The 5,477-nt window shown below is 41.0% G+C and overlaps 1 long non-coding RNA gene across 1 annotated transcript; it reads right to left on the bottom strand.

Moving 5' to 3' along the window:
* Positions 1-661: 661 nt before the first annotated feature.
* On the bottom strand, positions 662-5,477 carry LOC144167676 (uncharacterized). The gene is made up of 4 exons (XR_013322087.1): positions 5,326-5,477; positions 3,698-3,843; positions 3,489-3,611; positions 662-2,435 (listed from the first exon to the last, which is right to left on the bottom strand). It is a non-coding gene; the product is annotated as an uncharacterized LOC144167676 (long non-coding RNA).

The following is a 5,477-nucleotide window of genomic DNA, read 5'->3' as shown; positions in this document are numbered from 1 at the left end:
TAACTGGAACTTTTTTGCAAAAAAGTTCCAGTTATATATTTGGAACCGTGTTCCACATATCCTGAAAATTAAGTGGAACAGTTCCCCACATATTTTTGCAACTAAATTATGTGGATCGGTGTTCCAAATAAAAGTATGCGGATCACTGTTCCAAATAAAAGGGTAGTTTAAGTTACTGGAACATTGATCCATGTAAAATGATTATGGAATTTATCCGGTGCGCCGTTCCAGGTACCTTCAGGCCAGCTGTTTATATAAAACGGTGTTCCTGTAGGCATTGGGAAGCTGTCTATGGGACTCCACTTTTCCAATATTTCTGCTTTCCTGTCGGTATATACCGAGGTCATATGCCAGGCTGGCGGATGCATTGGTATCAGCAGGAAACCGCAAGCACCATTTTAACACAGCCTTGATATATGACCCGCAGTGATACCAACAATTGGAAAGCAGAAACCACCGCAGCAGTGGGGTCCCTGACAGTTCCCAACAGTTGCCTATCGGAGCACAGTTCTATATAAAAGTTGGTCTGAGGCACCTAGAGCGGCACACAGTCATTGGCTTCACCCGCCGAATCATCTTCTGACTTTCAGCTGCATGTAAAAGAAACAATATACTTGCATTAAAATACGCACTAAACCAACTATTATGACTCATACACTGCTTTTCAGTATACTATACAACTTTATTGGGTGTTAGTATGCATACATTTCAGATTTGAATAGCTGTCTATTTTAAATTGCACAGAAAATGACCAACGTACAAGGAATAAATACCATAACGATAACACTAGGCTCCAAGTGGCATTTTCACATATTCACCTTTACTCAAAAACATGGTTAATAAAGACAGTATTAGGGGCAACTGCTTCACAAATAAATAGACGTGTGCGTCTACCGCGGCACTGACACAGACATTATACAACAGTGAGGATCAAATATGCTGTCTTAACAGATAAACCAAGGTAATTCAAAGGCGGAATGACTCATTGCGCTTGCCATACTATGTTTACGCATAACTGTTTGGGAAAATGCAGTTTGCTATTAAATTGTAGGGAAAGGCCTAAAAACAAGCCATACACGGTTGTATTATCACAAACCTACAACAGTGCAGTGCAAGAGTTTAGGAAAACAACGCTCGAGCCAAGATTAACGATAAAACATTTTGACACGAGAGGTCACATGTGGCAGTATGCCACCATTAAAACATCATTATTGAAGATAGTAGTTTCCTGACACCAGACGTAAGTGGAACATCAAGCTAGTTGTAGGCAAAATAGACTTCATGAGCGTCCTGAAAAGGCCTGACATAAGGCACGTTACTTGCCCAAACAATTTGTAGTTTAAAATAATTCATCCCAAGAAATCTCACAAAAGCCAGCGTGAATCTTATATAATTTTGCAAACCAGGTAGCTGGAAGCATGTTACACATATTAAAATTTAACAAGCAGACTAATTATATACGTCATCAATTCAAGCGGGAACAAGTCAGACATCCGTAAGAAGGAAACAAGCCAGCGTTGAATCATACAGGTGACCAGTTTTACAAAGCAGACTTGAAAGCATTTTTTCCAGCCTCAACATTTTACCTTAGGTGAAACTCACAGTTGCGTGCTATAAAAACCCTCCCGTCTTGCTATCAGTGTAATTGTGACCAAAGCCCTGCTTCTGCCAAACAAGAAATGCAGCTTTGTTCAAAAAAGAAAACTTGTTCAAGCCAAATGCGCACATTTTAAATTCTTCTCGGTCATGGGTGTCAGCTCATATCGTGTACTAAAATTTATCAATGAAGGCGGAAGCCATCTCCGTAAATAATCACTGTCACTTTTGCATCAGCAGTAGCACTGCCATGAAAAAACAAAATCTCATGAGCTACACTTGAATAATAAGGACGTTACAATGAGGTGCAATGAACTACATTAACACCCACTATAGATTCAAAGGCAGCCAGCGCATTGTGCCAATGATGAAAAATAAGGCACGACTTCAGTGTTCAGCTGACATGAAACTTGCATGTGCCAGTAACTTAAACCTCTTCATCTGATTTCACCCCCTTCATGCCTTTCATCTGACCTCCTTCATGCCTTTCAAGAGATACTTTAACCTTTACCAATAATTTAAAATCCCAAGTGGAGCTGAACACTTCAAGTATTTCAACAGAGATTCCAACTTAAATGACACCAGGCCACTGTAAAACTTCTCATGCTTTCCAAGAACTCCCTGCAAAAGTCCCAAGAACTCTCCAAAGGCACACAACCATATGAACATGATGACACGATGAAAAAGATGACATATGGGGCGAAGAGGATGACCACATCCTGAAGTGACAATGCAGGCGGCGAATCCGTGATGTGTTTCTTGCGGGCAATATTGATGCCGCCAGTCCCTTCTCTCAGAATAACCGGGCCTCGAGAAGACTTACTGCTCACCTCATGTACCTTCAAGGAAACAAGAAAATTTTGTTACATGGTTGCTTTAAATGAGTGAGTTGCTTAGTCCCTTTCATAACACAGTAATTGATTTAAAATCAGTGATTTCTTGGGTTTTTTCTGGGAGTGCTGCTAAAGGTGAAAGTGCGCTAAACAATATCACCACAGACAATCAATGAAATTGCCGTGATTCTGGAACGTATCCAACTTTGCTGCCTCGGTATCCTGAATATAAGGTTTTTTTTTATCTTTGAAAGGTTTCGTTTATTAATCAAATAATAATTACTATAATCACCTTTCGGAATTATATTTTGCACATCTTCTCTCTGCAAAAAATGTTCTCTGTACTGTATATTGTGCTCCCTAGAATGCTGTAGTGAAACTGGCTTATTATAACTTACAGCTAAACGATGCTTCTACCACAAAGAAATAAATGGCCAATCATAGGAAATCATAAATATCGCACTGTGGCAAAAATTTTTTTTGGAATTAGTTCCCCCTAAAATATTTCCCTCTCGATATGTATTACCTCCATGGTTCGTAGTGGTATGAGGCAGAAGTTCAGCTGACTGATGCTGAACTAGGCTGTTGCACAATTTTCTTATAAATCGCAACTATAGCACATTTTCTTGCAGACGTCACTTTCTGCGCTCGAAAAAATTCCCTTTAAAAAAATTACCCCTTATTTAACCACCTGTCAAAATCCAATGCAAGCATTACTCATGCTACGCCTGTATTTGGGAGTATTATTGGTGCTACGGGCGTATTAACAGCGGGAAGTTTAAAATGTCAGTTGAAACCGTATTGTTGTAGCAGCAACCACGTTGGGCGTGTCCGTGGTGCTGGCAAATCACAACTCTCAAGGTGTAAAAGCTAAATATTTACAAAACTAAAATACACAATATTGGTTTTTTTTTTTGGCCACTGTTGGAGCATCCGTAATAGGCGGAATGTGAACACAATGGCCAATATTGGCGTTCACGATAACTTCTTAACACTGAGATTTTATTAGGACGAACAGACCCAGAAATTGAGTCTCGCAAAAACAAAATGCCAGCTTACCCAACCAAAATTAAGACCCGGGTGTTTCTGCCAGGGCCGTCTCAAAGTGCACTTCCAGGAAAGTTTCGCTAACGTGTTCCGAAAAGCTCCGACTGTCACCTTGAGCCACAGGCCAAGCTGTCACTGAAAAGAAGTTTCAAACCATTAGTTATAAAGAAACTACCTAAAAACGCGCCATGAAAGACCCAACAATGGCAGTGCGTACTTACTTGTAGAATGCAATGATTTCATCCCGTGCAAGAGCTTTAATGTGTTGCCTTCTGATGATACACTTCCAAGAAGGGGTCCAAATACAAATAAAATGGCCATATGCATTCCTTGTACCACTGTTCTAGGTCTATCTTCGCCCTATTGCCTAGAAAATAAACAGTACAAAAATATCAGATAATAAATTTATGCCTCGCTTTACCCAGGGAGCACGAGAAAATATTGAGCAATGTCTGATTCGTTCCACGAAAGTATAATTTTTTTTTACAGCGGAAGCTCTGGTAATCTTTCCTTGCTAAACAATTCGAGATATGCTTTACTTTACTTTAAGCTCATACTTTAAGCTCACCTGTCCTTTGTCTATGCGAACTGGTGAATATCTGCACAATATGCACAACTCAAAAAGTACTCTTTTGTGGCTTATGAGCTCCACAGAGCATTCATAATCCGCCACACTCTCCCCAACGACCCTTCAGCATGCCAAAGATATCTTCAGCCAGTGAATGCCACAGTCATGACTTCGCAGGAGCATGTAAAGAAAGGAAATAATTTGTTTTCATTTTTTTTTTTGCAGAGGAACACAGTCAGCCATATACTCTTTCTGAACAGGTCATAGAGTATGAATACAGAATGTAGCAATCTGCTTTTGCAGTATAATTTCTACGTTCAAAGTAGAATAGAAATGGATTAATGTTTGCTGCACATCATGATGCAACAACTTTGCACCCGAGCGTTTTGAAAATTATTCCAGCTCTCGAGCTGCCACTGACATTGATAGCATAAAATGGCAGGAATGGATTATTTTTAAACTTACTTTGTGACGTTACAACTTCTAATAGTCCACACGGGAGTTTTATGGGTAATTATTCTGAGGTCTCAGGTTACCACTGACATTGACAGCATAGAAACGGCACCACACTTTCTGCGTGTTTCCACCTGCCTTCCCCTCCACAAAAGGAACGTTTTGTTACTACGCTACTGCTCAGGCAACCACTTTCCCTTGCATTTCACTACACGTCAGGGAGCCAACTAACGTTGACTAGTGTAAATAGAACATCTGAATTCACCGAAGGCATTGGAAGAAACAAGGAACAACTACACACACAGCACAGATAAACGTAAGCAGTGCTGCCGTCAACGCCTTGAACGCACATAAACTTTAGGCGGAATAGCGTGATTAGCACAGTAAATTTATGGCTCTCAGAAGACCAACACAACGCAATTAACAAGGAAGTTTGAAAATACCGATAAGTCTAAAGACAGACGCTCCGACAAACATGTTGTGCAGTGTGTGCGCGTGAGACAATAGCGTGCGACTAACCCGAGAAGATTCAGTACCGCTGACAGGTACAGCAACCGTCAATATACAACTAAGCAACACCACACCGTAAGGGGACATGCAGACTCGAGAAATGCGCGCACCAGCCACTTTCTAACTAGCACTAGCTAACGTACGCAGTCAGAAATGTCAAGCCGACTCCGACCCACAAACACACAAGCTTTTAATTAAAATAACGGCCGCAACGTTTCTCGCTTCGAACAGGAAGCAGAGCGGCACGTTTATCTGACGCAGTGATGAACAAGTCAATGAACAACAACCGTTACCAGAACATAAATAAGCAGCACTGACCTTTTTTGCGCCTCCCGGCAAAACTTCACTTCGTCGAACAGTAAATACAGCCTGAGGACATGAAGAAATCCGCAGTTTCTCGCCACAACCAAACTGGTAACCGTTCCCGCCAGTCTGACCGACAGTTCATTTAGTACGTCAGGCGCATAACG

The sequence above is a fragment of the Haemaphysalis longicornis genome, unplaced genomic scaffold, assembly GCF_048455015.1.
Source record: "Haemaphysalis longicornis isolate Haplotype H1 unplaced genomic scaffold, Haemaphysalis longicornis Haplotype H1 scaffold_2, whole genome shotgun sequence".
Classification (NCBI taxonomy): domain Eukaryota; kingdom Metazoa; phylum Arthropoda; class Arachnida; order Ixodida; family Ixodidae; genus Haemaphysalis; species Haemaphysalis longicornis.
Note: the sequence above shows the minus strand (reverse complement) of the source record. Positions and strands in the feature narration are given on the sequence as shown.